This window comes from Salvelinus fontinalis, chromosome 16, assembly GCF_029448725.1.
Source record: "Salvelinus fontinalis isolate EN_2023a chromosome 16, ASM2944872v1, whole genome shotgun sequence".
NCBI classification, from domain to species: domain Eukaryota; kingdom Metazoa; phylum Chordata; class Actinopteri; order Salmoniformes; family Salmonidae; genus Salvelinus; species Salvelinus fontinalis.
The window spans coordinates 1474305-1494910 of NC_074680.1; the positions used below are offsets into that span (position 1 = coordinate 1474305).

Below are 20606 nucleotides of genomic sequence, written 5' to 3' on the forward strand. Positions count from 1 at the left end.
CAGTCTCGTGTCCGACTCGTGTGGACAAAGGATTTTATTGCCGTGTATTCGATGGATTATTTTCGTTTTCCAACAATATATCAGCTATATTCTCTTTGAAACAATATACGAATATATTCACGCGCTCCTGTTATAATTGGAATGACAGTTTTAGGTACTTTTAATAAAAAAACAACATTATTGCTTTTCGCTAATTTAATTAATTAAATACTTTGGCAAAATATTTCAGAAGTTTCCTTTGGGGACAATATACTAGTAATTCAGGCGCTCCTGATATAATTGGAATGGCAATTATATGATATATAATTCGAAAGATATTATTTCTATTAACTTTTCCGATTTAATTTGAACTTTTTCCGATTAATTAAATACTTTGCCAAAACATTTCAGAAATTTCCTTTAGGGACAATATACTAGTAATTCACGCGCTTCTATAATAATTTTCAAATTGATTCTCACCCTTAGGGATTTATCAACAGCAGGAGAGGGAAAAATCCGGTCAACTCATCAGCAGAAAATAGTTGCTTCACAGCAATATATACACATCGACACGGCGGTCACTTTAGCACAGCCTCAACTAGCATATGGCTAGTTAGTAGCAATTGGTCTCGTGGAACGTTCAATCCCCCACATTGCGACAACACAACTTACACATATAATTACAACAACTTACACATGCAATATTAGAATTCTCACGTAACACCTAGCTAAGTATAGCTACTGCACGACTATTTGAATTCACATTAGATTTCTCACGTAACACCTAGCTAAGTATAGCTACTGCACGACTATTTGAAAACGTATGGATTCTTCACGGTACCCCTATCTGATCGACTGTCAAATATGGCCCGACTGTGTGAATCGTTATATATATATATATTTTTTTTTTTTTTTTTTTTTATGGGTCGTCACGGTAACACCTAGCTGATTTGCCAAATCTAACTACTGCCCGGCTATTTGGATCCCATCTTTTAATTATGGATTCTTCACGGTAACCCCTACCTGATCGACTGTCAAATATGGCCCGACTATGTGAATCGTTATAAAGCTTATTCTTCACTGTACACCTACTCGATCAGCATACCGCGTAGTGCCAGACTATGTGAATAAGTCTTTAACCTATTAATACTTAGATATCTGTACACAATGCCTTAAATTCTAAACAATTCCACATAAATTTAGCAACAATTCACACTCACCACAGTACTCCTGATCTTTGAATTTAGATATTGGCTATAATACAATATACAGATTTTGGTTAAACGGGTATCTGCTCACCTCTTTAGTTTCGAGCTCTTTGATCAGTTTCCTGTGTGGGTTGAATCGCGATTCTCCCTCGAAAAGGTCACCTCTCCTCTGGATAAATTTCTCCCTCTCGTCTCCTGTCCGATGGATTTTCTATTGGGCCGTATACAAATATGTTTTGACCATCCTCTGCTTCCAAGTCTGTTAGTAAAACGTTTACTGTTGACAGGAGAACAAGAGGAGACAATAGGACGAGGTGGATAATTTTATAATAAGGCAGTTTAATTACATGTAAAGATATCTTAGTAAAATCTTGCAGCAAGGCTCTTTCAGTCTGACTCCTAGTGAATCGTCCGGGAAAGAGGCAGTTTCCAGAAATGTTCAGTACTATATAGTCAACAAGCAAAGTAGGTAGATCTGCGAGTCCGGCCTTCCGGTTGGTCGATCTGGGTCTTGGGTAGTCCTGATCAGGCCTGGTGTCCACGTTCCATTGGTTCCTGAGAGTTCTTTGTCCTGAGGTCCAACCATGGGTTGGGTGTGTCTGTGTGATTTTCATGGGGGAGGGGAATTGTGGGTGCCGTGTATATGTCCTATGTGTCCAGCATATGTCCAAGAGAAAGAGGGGGTGTGTATGTTGTGTCAACTTATAGGTAATGTTGAGAAGTTGTTAAAACAAGTTACCAATATCTAATACAATTTCTTACACTAGCTAGCTACATTTCTAAACAAAAGACTCCACTATGCAAGTAACCTTTTCACTGTACCGTTTACACCTTCTGTATCCTGTGCATGTGACAAATTATCTTAGATTTTTTTTGATATAGTATGTGTTTACCAGAGAGGGTAACGTGAAGAACAACATGACCTGCACCAAAGTCAAATTAAGATACAACGTTAGGTCAACAAGACAGTCTAAGTTCTAAAATACTCCGGTAGAATGCCCTGCTTTTATGTTGTGACACTCACAATCGTAGGCTATTTTCTGTAATTAGCTTGCCATTAACTCTGAGGTCATTATCGTAAGAGTAGGGGTGTTAACCCCGGTGTCCTGGCTAAATTTCCAATCTGGCCCTCAAACCATCATGGTCACCTAATAATCCCCAGTTTACAATTGTCTCATTCATCCCCCTCCTCTCCCCTGTAACTATTCCCCAGGTCGTTGCTGCAAATGAGAACGTGTTCTCAGTCAACTTACCTGGTAAAATAACGGTAAAATAAAATAAATAAATAAAAAATAATCATCATGTTGTGGGTTTATTTTCCTGTAATAATGAATACAAATTAGCTAAAGTTAAGACGTTGTCAGCTATATGATATTGTCAATATTTGAACTGGCTAGCCAGCCAACTTAACGTTAGCTAGCGAGGGGAAGCGGGAGCAGGCGTGACAGGTGAAGACAAAGATGAGCTCTCCAGTATGTGTACCAAAACATTCAAGGGTCATTTTCGCAAAAGTGGGGGTACAAGTTTATCAGCTTTCAAAACAGAATGACTTTTCCTCAACTGTAGTGTATCATATACCATTTTCTAGCTCTGAGTCTCTACTTTTATCCAATGTAAAAAACACAATTTCAAATTTTGCTACATAAGACCGGTCGGTCACATAACTGGCTAGCCAATGTTAGCTGTCATATTTTTGCACAATTGCACTGATAAGTCGCTAGCGAACTAATGATTTGCCTAAACACTTATATTTTTAAGTGAATACATTGCTGTCTTTTAATACCAATATGCATGCCAATATTCAAGTGTCACAGTTCAGTAGCATGTTAGCTAGCACAACAGCTAAGGTAGGTAGCTAGCTAGCTAGCAACAATATGAGTTGATCAAAGCAAAATGTCACTTTTGCAGATGGATACCCTCCTACTACCCGTGGTGTTGCATGAGGCTGTATTGGGAGGAGGATGCATCAACACCCTGGTAATATTTTGCACTCACTCCTAACAATTCGATCTTTCGTTGCTTTAAACTAGTAGCTAGCTCATCTTGATCATGTGTTGTTCCTTCTCTCTTTCTAGAAGCAATCAGTTACAAGGCAAAACTACAGAAAAAGGCCTTCAATTAAACTGAGGACAGAGAAATATGTGTGCACCAGACAGGTCAAGGCTTCTTGCATGTTACACATAAAAAAGTGGTTTGTTTGGATTACCCAATTGCTGGGTTGCAGGCTGTAAATACGGAAATGTTAGGTTGTTGGTGCTGGGTTATTAAGGATGGGCTATAGATATTTTACCTAGCCAGTGAGTTAATTCTCCCGCCACCAGTGCGTAAAGTCCACCAGAATACATTATTCTAGTTCTAGTGTGACTGACGAGTGGAAAACGGCTAACGTTATTTCAATAGACTAAGGGTGTTTTGGCTGACTGAAAACCGTAAGTAACAAATGTTACGAATTTGATGGTCATTCAGGTTAAATAGGTTGTCCTATCATGATTAGGTAGCTAGCTAGGCATTTTATGTGCTAATATCTCTGGCTGCTGTAACTTTAGCTAGCTAGCATTAGCCTTGCAATCTTGCTCACAATGCTAGCTTACTGAAGTATTGTAGCAGAATATAGGTAAATGTATGTTTTTGTCTACGTTTGGGTTGCTAGCTAGTTAACTATGTCAGTGTCTGTAACGGTAGCTAGCTAAAAGTAGCAAGCTAAGTCTGACACTTCTTCTGGACTGTCTCGGACACTGTTTAGCCAGATTTTACTTATTCTCCATCTGGGTTAATTTAACCAAGCTATTTGGCAGGCTTATTTCATGCTTTCATGGTAATTGGTTGAGTTAGCTAGCATTACTGTATTGGTTTTCAATGGTTTCTGACAGTGGCAGCTTGTGAAGTTGAGGAGGATGGATGCAAATCATGTAAGCTTGCTAACGTTAGTTAGCCTTAATTTTGATGTAGCCAAGTTAGTTTAACTAGCTAGCTAGCTATGTTTCTAACATTTCTTTATTTCTGTACTTAAATGCAGATGTCAAGGCCAATGACTGGACAGCTTTGTAAAGATATGCTGAATGAGCGGAATCTGGTCTCTAATTCCAAAGTTTGAAGGTAAGTAAAAGTCATAAATTCCTTTTTCAGAGTGGGGATATAGCTTTTTGGGGGACAAAACACAGATTTTCATTGACCCTGTGTAAAACAGCATTTATGTCTTCCACATTGTCATCGATAACCAATAGTGCAACCTTAATGGAAACTTTTAGAACCATGCAGCCACTTTGGGAATTGATACATTACACGCAAAGCTACCATAGACAGTCTGGCCATTTTACCATACTTGCTTTATTGGTTATTTGTACAAATATTATGTCACTGTGACCAACACATCAAAGGCTGGGAGCAGCTCATAGGCACTTAAGGGTAAAGTGTCTTGTTCAAGGGCTCATCAGCAGTAGGTAATATATAAAGATATTGTAAAAAAAAATCTAATCAAATCAATTTTTTTGGGTCACATACACATATTGAGCAGATGTTATTGCGGGTGTAGTGAAATGCTTGTGTTCCTAGTTCCAACAGTGCAGTACTTTCTAACAATTCAAAACAATACACAAATCTAAAAGTAAAAGAATGGAATTAAGAAATATATACATACTACGAGGAGCAATGTCGGAGCGGCATTGCCTAAAATACAGTAGAATATAAATATATATACTGTGCATCAAAAAGAAAGGAGGACCAAGGCACTCTTCATATAATTAATTAAAATGCCTTTATTTGTATGGCATGTTCAATAGAAACAAAGTTGTTTAAAAACCGACGCGTTCCGGCTGCATGGCCTTCGTCAGGGAGTACAGAAAAAGGAGAATACAATGTCCTCTTTTGAAAGGCTTTTCCAATTAGCCCTAATTAGAAGAGGGAGTGGTTACCAAATTGGACACACCTAGTAAGCAATAATATACACATGAAAAGGTTAAATACTGTAGCTATGTTATCATGAGCATACAACTCCAAGCTAGAAGCATCAGAACACCCAGAGAGGCAGTTCCAACCCTAACCATGACTGGGAGAAGTGTCCAGAACAAGAAAGCAATATATTCCACAGTACACTAGACCACAGCAAAACATGAACAACAGTCCAAACATAGCTGAGGGCAATTGAGCAAAATGTCCACTAGATGACAGCAAATGGACCTATCACAACCCTACAGGAAGGGTGAGAAATCCATATCTTCATTTAAACCAGGGTACTTAGTGGCCTGTAGTTTGTAAATCCATATCTTCATTTAAACCAGGGTACTTAGTGGCCTGTAGTTTGTAAATCCAAAAACTTTCCCTTTGGTTTAACTGTTTTAAGACGGTCCCCTTTTCTAATAGATGCCGGAATATGATCAATACCCATAGCTTGTAGGGAGGCAGGGTTGCCATGGTGTAAGAACTTGTAGTGCCTTGCCATGGGGTAGTCTTCATTGCCTACCCGTATGGCGTACTTGTGTTCCGCCAAGCGATCTTGAAGGCGTCTCTTTGTCCGTCCAATGTAGAACACCTTGCACTGTGGACATTCTAATCTATAGATGACATGAGTGGTTTTGCAGTTAATAAAATGCTTGAGGTAATACTCCATTTTAGAAGCTGTGTCAACAAAATACTTTTTCTGTGCAATATTACTGCAATGGTTGCACTGGTTACATTTAAAAGAGCCCTTGGGTTTGTGGTCAAGCCAAGTTTTTTCAGAGTCACCCGGAAGATAACTGTGGACAAATTTGTCATTTAGGGTAGGACATCTCTTAAAACTTATGACTGGTGGTTCAGGAAAGACTTGGCGTAGTAGTGTATCACTTTGGATGATTCCCCGATTATTTTAATGTTCTCAGCTTCAGTGCTGTATTTTGTAACAAAATACACTCTCTCTGATGTATCACGAGGCACTCCTCTTCGTAACAAGTTCTCTCTGTCAAGTAATCCAGCCCTTATACCTGCATCTTTCCGGACCTGAACGCTGTAGACCCGATCCAAAAATTCTCCAATTCAGCAGATTTGACACTGTAGTCTGTTTCCTGATCGCAAATTCTGCGGACTCTTTGGAATTGGCCATATGGAATATTCTCTTTTAGCCTTTTGGGGTGAAAGCTGTCTGCCCTCAGAATGGTATTCCCATCTGTAGGCTTCCTAAAGATTGATGTGTGCAAACAACCTTTGTCATTTTTACTAATGTCGAGGTCCAAAAAATGAATGTTATCCTTGCTGTATTCCATAGTTAGTTTGATGTTAGGGTTAATGCTGTTAAGGTATTGGTGGAAGGAAATAAGTTCATCTTCTGAGCCGGACCAAAACAGGCAAACATCATCAATATAGCGTCCCCACCATATAATCCGGTCAAAGAAATGGTTATTAGAAGGATCCAAAATGAAGTAATTTTCCCATTTACCCAAGTACAAACCAGCGTAGGAAGGGCTGTAGCAAGCTCCCATGGCACATCCTTTGACCTGTTTAAAAATACGGTCCTGGAAGATAAAGATGTTATGATTAAGAGTCCATTCAGTCAGTGATACAATGAATTCTGTAGGAGGCACCTCAGTTTCAGGCCGGGAACTCAAGAAATGGTGCATCGCTGCCAAACCATGTTGATGCTCAATGGTGGTGTATGGAGACTCCACATCCATGGTGACTAAAAAGGAAGCTGTACCTATATTCTTCAATTCCTTAATTTTGTTCAACACATCTGTGGTATCTTGAAGATAGGCTGGAAGTGACATCAGAAAAGGCTTAATAAAGTAATCAATGTACTTAGAGATGGGTTCTGTCAGACTTTCATTACCACTAATGACTGGTCTGCCTGGGGGGTTTTCAAGATTTCTGTGGATTTTTGGAAGAAGGTAAAAAGAAGCCATACGTGGACTGCCATTGAAAAGAAATTTGAACTCATTGTCTGAAATGTAACCATTTTCCTTAGCTTCTGTGAGGATCCCTTTCAATTCAGTTTTTAGGTCCTCTGTAGGGTTGAAGGTAAGAAATTGGTAGAATTCGTCATTGTCTAATTGACGGTAGGCTTCTGTCACATATTTGTCTTTACTCCACACTACTGTAGCACCACCTTTGTCTGCTTTTTTAATTACAATCTGTTCATCTTTGGACAATGATTCAACTGCATCCCTCTCTGTCTTAGAAAGATTACGTTGTGTTTTGTTGGAATCAATTTTACCCTTAAACAGATTCTCCACATCAAAATTAACTTTCTTGGCAAATATATTTAGTGTGGCATTCTGGACTATGGGACAAAAAGTGGATTTGGGCTTAAAAGGTGTTTTTGAGGGCACAGAAACTGCCTGACCTGAGACACTGGCGTCTGTATTTGGAGAGATGTTTTGCTTGTACCAGGCCTTCAGATGTAGATTCCTGTAGAAACGAAATAGGTCAATCTTTGTATTAAATTCATTAGTTGAGTATGTGGGGGCAAAGGACAGTCCTTTAGACAAGCCCGTTAACACCGTCATCAGAAAGGGGTTCTCCAGAAATGTTGATCACAGCCTTGTTCTGGTCCTGCTCCGTGTGGTTGGATTGTCTTGATTTCTTCCTCCCCCCTCCATGTTGTATGCTTCCGCGTCCTCTCCCTCTTGTTGAGGAACCTGCGTGACTCCTCTTCCTGATCTAAAAAATCTTGGGAGGAGCTGGCCTCTGAGCGTCTGGGGTGATCTTCATCGTCACTGCTTGTAAAGTTGAAAGAAACAGATCTATGCTTCCTTCTCTGCAGATGTGATTCTGAATTCTTGCGTGTTGGTCTTCTCCAGGCAAAGACCTTGCCATCTCTATAATCTACTTAATCTCTTCTAAATTTTCTTAGCTTGTCTTGCTTCAATGTCAGAGTGAATGTGTCTACTTTCTCTTTCAAGATCTCATCACATTGTGCTTTGTTAGAAATGTCACTGTGTTCTGAAATTTTCCTTTTAACTTCTTCAATTTCTGTTTGGACTACTTGTCTGTCCTTTTTAGAATCTTCTATTAGAAGTAGCATTAGGTCAAAAGAACACTTGTTGAGAATAGCCTCCCATTTATCTTTAAATTAAGTTTTACCTTGTGCTCCATTAGCTGGAAACTTCATAATACCGAGTCCTCTGGGGATTAGGCCTTTCCTCCAATAATCAGACAAGGTGATAGAATTGAGGTCAAGTTTAGTATCTTTCTCCATAAGGTGTTGCAAGTCTCTGTAAGCCTTGTTTGTAAGCCATTGTATTCTCCTTTTTCTGTACTCCCTGACGAAGGCCATGCAGCCGAAACGCGTCGGTTTTTAAACAACTTTGTTTCTATTGAACATGCCATACTAATAAAGGCATTGTAATGAATTATATGAAGAGTGCCTTGGTCCTCCTTTCTTTTTGATGACCAATTTACACCTTTTACCAAAGAGCACCTTCTATCTACCAAAATATACTATAGTGTACCTTAGTAGCGCTTCCCTTCCTCCTCTTTCTATATATACTGTGCATTTGGAAAGTATTCAGACTCCTTGACTTTTTCCACATTTGGTTACGTTACAGCGTTTTTCTAAAATGGATTAGATTGTTTTATTTTTCTCATCTACACACAATACCCTATAATCACATAGCAAACACAGATTTAATAACAATTTAAATTAAAAAAACTGAAAAATAACAATCATAAGTACAGTGCCTTGCAAAAGTATTCATCCCCTTGTCTTTTTCATATTTTTTTCGTATTACAACATGTAATATAAAAAATATTTTTATTTGGATTTCATATAATGGACATACACAAAATAGTCCAACTTGGTGAAATGAAAAAAAATAACTAGCTTAAATTTAATTACACTTTTTTAAATAAGGAAAAGTGGTGTGTGCATATGTACTCACCCTTTGCTTTGCTATGAAGCCCCTAAATAAGATCAGGTGCAACCAATTACCTTCAGAAGTCACATAATTAATTAAATAAAGTGTACCTGTGCACAATCTAAGTGTCACATGATCTGTCACATGATCTCAGTATACAGTTGAAGTCGGAAGTTTACATACACTTAGGTAGGAGTATTTAAAACTTGTTTTTAAACCACTCCACAAATTTCTTGTTAACAAACTATAGTTTTGGCAAGTCGGTTAGGACATCTACTTTGTGTGCATGACACAAGTCATTTTTCCAACAATTGTTTACAGACAGATTATTTCACTTATAATTCACTGTATCACAATTCAACAATTGTCAACAATTGTACATACACTAAATTGACTGTGCATTTAAACAGCTTGGAAAATTCCAGAAAATGATATCATGGCTTTAGCAGCTAATGATGGGCTAATTGACATCATTTAAGTCAATTGGAGGTGTACCTGTGAATGTATTTCAAGGCCAACCTTCAAACTCAGTGTCTCTTTGCTTGACATAATGGGAAAATTAAAAGAAATCAGTCTGGTTCATCCTTGGGAGCAATTTCGAAGTGCTTGAAGGTACCACGTTCATCTGTACATACAATGGTATGCATGTATAAACACCTTGGGACCACGCAGCCGTCATACAGCTCAGGAAGGAGACGCGTTCTGTCTCCGAGAGATGAAAGTACTTTGGTGCGAAAAGTGCAAATCAATCCCAGAACAACAGCAAAGGACTTTGTGAAGATGCTGGAGGAAACAGGTACAAAAGTATCTATATACACAATATAACGAGTACTATTTCAACATAACCCAAAAGGCAGCTCAGCAAGGAAGAAGCCACTGCTCCAAAACCACAATAAAAAAGCCAGACTACGGTTTGCAACTGCACATGGGGAAAAAGATTGTACTTTTTGGAGAACACCATCCCAACCGTGAAGCACTGGGGTGGCAGCATCATGTTGTGGGGATGCTTTGCTGCAGGAGGGGATTAGTGCACTTCACAAAATAGATGGCATCATGAGGGGGGAAATCAGTCAGAAAGTTAAAGCTTGGTCGCAAATGGGTCTTCCAAATGGACACTGACCCCAAGCATACATCCAAAGTTGTGGCAAAATGGCTTAAGGACAACAAAGTCAAGGTATTGGAGTGGCCATCACAAAGCCCTGACCTCAATCCTATAGAAAATTTGTGGGCAGAACTGAAAAAGTGTGCGTGAGCAAGCAGACCTACAAAGCTGACTCAGTTACACTAGCTCTGTCAGGAGGAATGTGCCAAAATTCACCCAACTTACTGGTGGGAAGCTTGTGGAAAGCTACCCAAAACGTTTGACCCAAGTTAAACAATTTAAAGGCAATGCTACCAAATACTAATTGAGTGTATATAAACTTCTGACCCACTGGGAATGTGATGAAAGAAATAAAAGCTGAAATCATTCTCTCAACTATTATTCTAACATTTCACATTCTTAAAATAAAGTGGTGATCCGAACTGACCTAAATCAGGGAATTTTAACTTGGATTAAATGTCAGGAATTGTGAAAAACTGAGTTTAAATGTACAGTTGAAGTCGGAAGTTTTAATGACTCTTGAGTAATGTGCTGTTAAAAGTTTTGTGTTTCTTTATTATTTGAAAGAGAATATTGAAGCAATAGGATTTGAAGCAATAGCCTACAACTATTTTAGCGCTGTTCCGCGCTGCTCTGAGACAAGCATCGGGTCTTGTCTTAATAAATCAATTACATTTTTTTGGACTGAATCTCCATTTGGGTAATGGTTAGACTAAAAGTATGGTGTAGAAATGTTATGCTCTTAGTGTAGCCTTTATTTAACTAGGCAAGTCAGTTAAGAACAATATCGGTGTTCGACTCGGTGTTTCTTTAGCTAAATAGCCCAGTACTGTGTAGCCTACTCCTGACAGTCACATTGTACAGTGCCATATTTTCCTTACATCCTAACGGAAACCCAAAGGGTTTTTAATTTCTTGGAATATAAACACCATAATATTAATCAAATTAATCCCAAACTCTAAAAGTAATTGGAAAGGTAGATACAAATTATTTGTGACATTGTGGTTACAATAAAGAATGTAAACAAGATGCTGTGTTTTCATTTACAGTAGTGATGGACACCTTGTGGAATTTTGAAAACAGGTTTTCAAACACTTGTAGCCCGACTAGCAGGACAATAGACTCTTTATAGCGCGGCTACTGTAGGTGTGAACATCCCCCTACCTGCAATGCTTTCGATGCTTAAGTACTTTGAAGTGTTACATTTCTAACTCAAAACAGCAGTTCAGTATCAACATCTTTATGCTTTCGTTAATAAAATAACTATAAAAAACACATAAAATGCAGATGGTTATTTAAACTACATTTTGGTTGCACTTCCACCTGGCTCCAAAACCACGGGGTAAAACCTTGCTGAGATGATCAATGTATTTGTTTCATTATAGTATTGTCAATTTCTCTAGCCAAAACATCTTGCTGGCCTCATAAGTTTGGACAAACCTACTCATTCCATTTTTTTTTTACTATTTTCTACATTGTAGAATAATAGTGAAGACATCACAACTATGAAATTACACATTTGGAATCAGTTATTAAGAACAAATTCTTATTTACCAGGACAGCCTACTCCTTTCTCCCGTCAGGGAATTGAACCCCGGTCTCCCGCGTGCCCGCACGACACAGCGATTCTTTAGCTAAATAGCCCAGCACTGCAGCCTACTCCCGACCGCCACGTTGTACAGTGACATATTTTCCATTCCATCCTAACAGAAACCCAGAGGGTTTTTCGTTTTCTTGGAATAGAAACATCATAATATTAATCAAACATTTCTTAAAATCAGGGACAACAACCACCTGAGCCACTGCCTGTTCACCCCGCTATCATCCAGAAGGCGAGGTCAGTACAGGTACATCAAAGTGGGGACCGAGAGACTGAAAAACAGCTTCTATCTCAAGGCCATCAGACTGTTAAACAGCCATCACTAACATTGAGTTGTTGCTGCCAACATACTGACTCAACTCTAGCCACTCTAATAATGGAAAAATATATGTAATCGATTTATCACTAGCCACTTTAGATAATGCTTACATACCCTACATTACTCATCTCATATGTATATACTGTACGCTATACCATCTACTGCATCTTGCCATCTTGATGTAATAAAATGTATCACTAGCCACTTTAATCAATGCCACTTTATATAATGTTTTCATACCCTACATTACTCATCTCATATGTATATACTGTACTCTATACCATCTACTGCATCTTGCCATCTTGATGTAATGTATCACTAGCCACTAAACAATCCCACTTCATATAATGTTTTCATACCCTACATTACTCATCTCATATGTATATACTGTACTCTATACCATCTACTGCATCTTGCCTATGCCGTTCGGGCATCACTCATTCATATATTTGTATGTACATATTCGTATTCATTCCTTTACACTTGTGTATATAAGGTAGTTGTTGTGAAATTGTTAGGTTATATTACTGCATGGTCGGAACTAGAAGCACAAGCATTTCACAGCACTCAAAATAATATCTGCTAACCATGTGTATGTGACAAATACATTTGATTTGATTGTTGAATTTGCGATTTCCAAATTGTTGTGTAATGTTTATGTCAAATGGCCAATGAGCACCGATACATTTCATCTATAATTTCTCTTCATATGACAAGGATTAAAATGGATTTGTCAACTTGATTCGACTTTGAAAGTATGATGTTGACATGATCAGTCCAATCAAAGATACTGTAGATATAATATGACTTGATGTAATTTTATCTGTGGCCAATGACCTTGAGCCTTCTTGGATGGGCACTATGGCAGCACCCAAGGCGCTTGAATTTTCAAGCTCTACCCTTAGATTTGGAGGTGACGTAGTGTCCCCATGAGTGATAGAACACTGCACTGAGCCAATCACAGCGCAACTAGAGAACATTACCAACCCCTACGCTCGGTATTTTCAGCTGGCTACCCCACCACCACAGAAAGCACTGAGCTAGGCTGAAACACCTGCATTTTGGAACTGCATTACTCTAGAAAGCAAAAAAAAGACCAAGTTTGAATGCAGCTTTATTAACTCAAAGATTACATACACTGCTCAAAAAAATAAAGGGAACACCTAAACAACACAATGTAACTCCAAGTCAATCACACTTCTGTGAAATCAAACTGTCCACTTAGGAAGCAACACTGATTGACAATAAATTTCACATGCCGTTGTGCAACTGGAATGTGATTGACTTGAAGTTACATTGTGTTGTTTAAGTGTTCCCTTTATTTTTTTGAGCAGTGTATATATGTTTTACATTGTTTGCAAACTGATATGTGACCCGTATTATTGCCAAAAATAACATACAAAGCAGGCTAAACAGGTGGGGCTCAAAACAAGTGGGCCCCTAGCCCCACCTGCCTTGAATGATGGATCGCCAATGGATGTGACTCTAATTTAGCCGTAGTTGGCTAGCTAGCAAGCAAGGAATAAGAACGTTGCCAGCCATTATGGCAATGGAACATTTACAGCGAACGACTGGGTCGAGTCCATAGATACAGAACAACCAACACAATAGAACGAACAACCAGGAACTATATCTTGTGGAACGATGAAAAAGTATGAATACATTCACCAAAATATTTTTTTTTATGAAAATATGTCAATCATTATTTGAATATGTTGGCAACCCATTGTATAAAAGTGATACTGCCCTTGAAACCGGTGTTGGGAGGATCTAATACCCATGCCAATATATCCTCCAAACACTGGCTTCTTGGGCATTACCACCTAATTACAAATCAAAACAAAAATGAAAGGTGTGCAAAGTCAAGAAAGTAATTCAAAGGCTGTTTCATGTTTTTTTGGGGTTGAAAGTGCAAAGAAAACATGAAATAAGTTTCAGCAGGAGCTCGTAAAAACGTGACATAATCCATTGCTTGCTCACTAGTGCGCAGAATAAAATTTATTTTAATTTACTTTACCGATTGTGCACTTTGTTTGTCCGTATGCCATTGGAAATGTTTGACAAAATATCAGAAACAAAGTAATATTCAACTGGCTTCAATAAGTGGGTCTCTGTGTGGCTCTCACAGTTTGATTGTTCATCACCTGAAGCATGTGCAAACAATGTAAATACATACACTTGATGCATGCACACTAGCCGAGTTCATTCAAGTGTTCACATGGTTTTGTGCGTTTGTCAGGTGATAGAAATCTCAACACAGTCCCAGAGTTGTGAATACCTTCCTGTATTATGCAAATAATGTAAATAATACGTATGCAAACAACACTTGGGATCACATTTTCATTGTTAATAAACTGGACACTAATATGCACCTGATCCTGCTGCCCCCTGCTACTTATAATACTGCTCGAGGCTGCTCCAACATCTGGAACCTATGACCGACTCAGAGTCATTTGACGTTTCTGGAGTTAAATCCAACGTTCCAGGTATGTAATACTGTGAGTTGATGAGTTGATGTTCTTTAAAATTCTGTGCCCTCAGCCTCCTTTTTCCTTATACAGAATTTTCTGTTTTTGCTTTAACAGTTTGTGAATGACATCTCACTCCAGTGCACTGCTTATTTGTATTTTTAGTCACTGTCACCAGAGATGGGCTTTCATGTGAGAATGCATTTTCAGGCAATTTCCCTTCTATGCCCTGAGCCTTTGTCAGTAAAACGACCCTGCATATACAGTACCGGTCAAAGGTTTTAGAACACCTACTCATTCAAGGGTTTTTCTTTATTTGTACTATTTTCTACATTGTAGAATAATAGTGAAAACATCAAAACTATGAAATAACACATATGGAATCATGTAATAACCAAAAAAGTGTTAAACAAACCAAAATATATGTTTTATATTTGAGATTCTTCAAATAGCCACCCTTTGCCTTCATGACAGCTTTGCACACACACACTTGGCATTCTCTCAAACACCTTCATGAATGCATTTCAATTAACAGGTGTGTCTTCTTAAACATTTATTTGTGGAATGTATGTGTAAGTTGTGTTGTGACAAGATAGGAGTGGTATACAGAAGATAGCCCTATTTGGTAAAATACCAAGTCCATATTATGGCAAGAAAAGCTCAAATAAGCAAAGAGAAACAACAGTCTATTATTACTTTAAGACATGGCCAGTCAATATGGAACATTGAAAGTTCTTAAACTTTAAAGAAAACCCATTGAATGAGTTGGTGTTCTAAAACTTTTGACCAGTATTGTAAATATATGCTTCGTTGACTATACACATCAACAGTTGCTCGGTTCAAAGCGATAAGTGACAAGGGGATCCCTTTTATTGACCAAGAAAAGTGACCTAATTCCAGCTCTGAATTAACTTAAGCATATTGCAATTTTACTTTGTATTTAATAAGGATCAGATCGTGCTTTATCTTAAGCTCAGCAATGGGAGAAGAAAGTAGGCTGCCAATAAACCAACCCTCCCGACAGCTGTATAGGCTCTCAAAATGTTTTCTATTGTTTGTGAATACCTCATCTTTCATTCTCCCTTTGAGAAACTAAATAAAGTTATAGTCTGATTAAACATTGCTTCTTATAGCCCCTGAAGGATAAACTAGTGAAATCGAGCACCAACATTTATAAACACAGAGCTATGAAAAAGCAGCATCACAGTTAGCCTGCATTTATTATTTATCTCTGAGAAATGTACAATCCAAACATTGGAAATGCGAGGCCATATACATTATTTAAAAATATATAGCTTGTCAGCTTATAGATGTAACCTTGGTGTTTGTGTGAATTTGTGGATTCATATTGGGAAAGTTGGCATTGATTCTGTTACTCTATCCCTAATAGATCTTATGGTACATTAAATCAAATGTGCTTAAAGCAGCAAGAGTTCCTATACATCACGAGAAAGCATGGCCTGTAATGGTTGTGACAGGCTGCCTGTGCTGAGAGACTGAGCCCTCGACCTACCTACTTATGGAACTTTGAAGTACAATCACCCTTGAGGCTTTTGGGTTTGTGAAGGGGATAAAAATAACTCTCGCTTCTTTGCTGACAAGCCTGTCATTTCATTCCAAGATGGAGGGCACACAACAAACGTAGCATCTGTTCTCCCCCGGCTAATACACTAACACACACATGCAGGCAGACACGCTCAAACACACATACGTATTCATACAGTCCCCCCCCCCAACCCCACACACACCCTTCCTGAACTAGTTTGTGTGAGTAAATCTGCGGAGTGGGGACGGAGGACAGCTCTCCTCAGAGCAGCAACCATGTGACGAATAAAACATCAGTGCCTCAACTTCCTGTGTTTTTTTACACACCAGGGCAGGCGTCGCAAATGACACCCTATCACCGGTACTGCGGTAATATCGCGGTACCAAAACGTCACCATACTTATGATAACTATCAGGAATCAAGGTAAGACCCAGATGCAGACACGTTGAATAAGCAATGGTTTAATAGTCCAAGGGGCAGGCAAGAAACAGGTCAAGGCTGGCAGGGGTCAATAATCCCGAGATGGAGAAAGGGTACCGGTCGTCAGGCAGGCAGAGTGGTCAGGCAGGCGGGTACAGAGACAGGACGGGGTAAAAACCAAGAGGGCGAGAAAATAAAGAGGCTGGGAAAAACCAGGCGCTGACAAGACGAACGCTGGTAAGCTTGACAAACAAGACAAACGGGCAACAGACAAACAGAAAACACAGGTATAAGTACACAGGGGATAATGGGGAAGATGGGCAACACCTGGAGGGGGGTGGAGACAAGCACAAACAGGTGAAACAGATCAGGGCATGACAATAACAACATTTTGGAATAGAGTAGTACCATTTCATATGATATTACCAAATTGTTCTGCCCTACCGATCGATAGAACCCGCTGCAGCCTGTTATAAAATGTTTCAAAAGTCAATTGTGTTTATAAATTCTGTTAAAAAAAGCAACAGCAACTACTCTTGTAAGCGCCATTCCAATAACGTCCACTTCACTTTCATGCACATATTACGTGGCAGCTGTAATCCACCAGCTGCATCCCCTTCCAGCCATCACTCACCTGCTTCTCTCCATCTGCTCTTTCTGTGCATCTATTCTTCCATCAATTTTTTTAAAAACGGTATAATTTAGTCATGATGGCGAAGGGGGATTGGGGGGGATGCAGACCCTGATGAGTTTTCTGCTGTCACATTTGTACATTTGATACATTGGAGCAGAGCGCAGAGCGAGAAAAGTTAATATATTCTATATCATTCAGTGATGTAAAGTAGTTAAGTAAAAATACTGTTTGTCTTGTTTGCGCATGTGCCACACAAAAACCTGTCACTGATATTCACACTGCTACTCAATACAACACACATTCAATTTAACTTCACACCGTTCACTGTATAATAGAATACTGCATAGAAATGGCTGATTTGATCATATTTGCAAAGGCCTACTTTCGATTTGGTAGAGAGCACTACTTTTCACAAAGGCCCGTATGGCTTTGGTAAAAAGTAGTGCACTATATAGGGAACAAGGTGCCATTTGGGATGCACCCTGTCTATCATGTTGTGACAAGGTGAACAATGAATGTGTCAACATGACAATCAAATTTGTTGTGGACTACAGGAAAGGAGGACCGAGCACGCCTCCGATTCTCATCGACGGGGCTGTAGTGGAGCAGGTTGAGAGCTTCAAGTTCCTTGGTGTCCAGATCAACGGCAAACTAGAATGGTCCAAAGACAGTCGTGAAGAGGGCACGACAAAGCCGATTCCCCCTCAGGAAACTAAAAATATTTGTCATGGGTCCTGAGATCCTCAAAAGGTTCTACAGCTGCAACATCGAGAGCATCCTGACTGGTTGCATCACTGCCTGGTACGGCAATTGTTCGGCCTCTGACCGCAAGGCACTACAGAGAGTAGTGCGTACGGCCCAGTACATCACTGGGGCTAAGCTTCTTGCAATCCAGGACCTCTACACCAGGCGGTGTCAGAGGAATGCACTAAAAGTTGTCTTTAGACTCCAGCCACCCCAGTCACAGATTGTTCTCTCTACTACCGCATGGCAAGCGGTAACGGAGTGCCAAGTCTAGGACAAAAGGCTTCTCAACAGTCCTGAACAGTTAATCAAATGGCTACCTGGACTATTTGCATTGTGTGCCCCCCCCCGACCCCTCTTTTTAAGCTGAAAACGGGGGTCATATTAGCAGTAACTACGAAAAGTTACTGTGAAACCAAGGTAAATGGCACAAACTGAACTTACTGCCTTTTAGCTTGATATCATATCATTTTATTCTAATAGTGATACAATCAAACCTGTAGGACACTGACTGACAGCTACACACATATACATTGCTAATCTAGGGACACAGCATCATGGCACAGCATTCCTTGGGGAAAAGTATGCTTGAACTTGACCTTAAACGCAGAAACTGGTAAGAACTAGTTATAAGTAGATCTGAGAACATAATTAATTAGCTAGCTAGCTAACTAGCTAGTGAGCATAGACTAACAATGCTACCAGCTCCCATAAGAGGAGATCTGCTATTGATACTATCCTCAATCTATTAGCCCTATAATGAATTACATTCTAAAATTTCATTGGATGGTTTCTTCGAATCAGTACAACACACACACACTATTTCTAGCCAGTGACAACCACCTAACTAGAACTGACGCGCCCCTACCGAAATGTAAAAACATACCTAGCTAGCATTAGCATGAAGCAATAGATTTGTGCTACCTGCTCCCATTAGAGGCGATCAGCAACTTATACTAGCTTCAATCTATTATACCTAGAATGAATACAATCCCTCTAATTTTATTCTGACATTCCATGGGTTATGTGAATCAGTAACGTTACACCACACACACGATCTCTAGCCAGCTAACAGTCATTTGGACATGCACCCCATAACGTTACTGAATTGTAACTCACATGTCCAGGGTTTCTGGTGTTCTTTTATATTCCAATATTGCGTAACTGTCCTGGTCAGTAAAGTTAAAATCCCAAATTGTATCCATCACCTTTGTTGGTGGCGTATGTAATTAGTAGTACAAGCTGTGGCATGCCAAATGTGTGCTCAATGTGTCTGCTTCAGTGCCATCATTACATAAATGTGGGAAAAAACTGTTTTGCCAAAATGACTTCCACCAATCCCTGTGGCCTAGATAATTATAGTATCTATGGGGATCAAAGTTGCCATATGAGGATGCATTAGGACTGTACAACCACGTCAATACTAGGTTTTATTCCTGTCAATGTCCGTCCATGCAATCTAAATAAGCATTAGGACTTTAAGAGTCCAAGAAGATGGACATCAGTTCTGGAATGCCTTGGCTGTGAACAGCATTGCTGAGGATGAGGAGTGATATGCAAGAGCACTGAAGAAGTTTTACTTGAAAATGTGACTTAAAAATGAAATGTAACTATTCAGCATTTCATCAATTGTAGCTAACTGTCATTTGTGTCCTCTTATGAAAATGTAAATATGTTTAAAATTCATTCTTAAAGCTGCTATTTATTACAAATTGCATATGTAAGTGTCATCCAATTTTTTTTCATTATATCCAAATCATTTAACTTGTTTCCACTTGCCTCTAAAGAAATGTGTATTTGATGTTCAAGCATTCTTATTGGTTAGTTCAATTCTGATGACAATAAGGGGTGTTGTGATTGGCCCCACTTGCAGATAGGGGGAGATCGCGAACGTCAGGTCTTCCCAGTATGAAAATGTGATGCAAGGGGTAGGTCACGTTCTGAATACTGTTTTCTATTTTCTATTTTACAATGTGTACAAGTTTGCTGTACGTTACTGATTTTATACATGTGTGGGTATATGGTACCTGTTAGGGATTGAGGGGCTTTCTGGGATGTGCTTTGGCATATGATTGCTGTAAATAATTGTGTTAGCTAGCATACACCGATGTCATGGTCACATAAGCCACGACTAACACAGTTGTCTTCATGCTACAGATTTTGTCATCGACAGCCATCAACACTGTTAAGCCCTGCACAACTAACGTGCTGTTTCCCATTTAACAACAGGTATTTATACATGTTATATTTTGTATTGTATTTTTGTATTTTGTTCGCCCAGTATGAAAATGTGATGCAAGGGATTTTGTCATCGACAGCCATCAACACTGTTAAGCCCTGCACAACTAACGTGCTGTTTCCCATTTAACAACAGCAGAAATAAATGATGCTCAACTGGGACCACTGGCCGAAGTGATTTATTATTAGAAAACACAACGCATGGAGAGTACACTATACATCTGTTACACTGGTGCCGTGACTCGTCTTCTTGTCTTCGCCGGACGTCACGTGGAGGGATCGGAGACCCGGCTTCAACTGTGGTTGCTGATACACGTCTAAAGCCTAGGTTTTGCATTCTGCGCAAGTGGAGTTCTCAGGAAGCTCCTGGTAGCATGAGTGAGTGGGGAATATAATATACTGTTTATTAGTTGTATGTGTTGATGTTATGATTATTTAGTGATGTAATTGGGCTGTTACGCTAGTGACCTTCGTAAGCCAATTAACGTGAGGGTGATGCCATTTTCTACCACACGGTGGCGA

The 20606-nt window shown here is 39.3% G+C and overlaps 1 protein-coding gene and 1 long non-coding RNA gene across 10 annotated transcripts in view; one reads left to right on the forward strand and one right to left on the reverse strand.

The window, feature by feature from the left end:
* The window catches only part of LOC129812510 (leucine-rich repeat and fibronectin type-III domain-containing protein 2), a 277699-nt gene that overhangs the window by 234309 nt on the left and 22784 nt on the right, over positions 1-20606 (reverse strand). The gene's annotated exons all lie outside the window — the stretch shown is intronic.
* On the forward strand, positions 19619-20246 carry LOC129812512 (uncharacterized). Its single transcript, XR_008753006.1, has 2 exons — positions 19619-19774; positions 20004-20246. It is a non-coding gene; the product is annotated as an uncharacterized LOC129812512 (long non-coding RNA).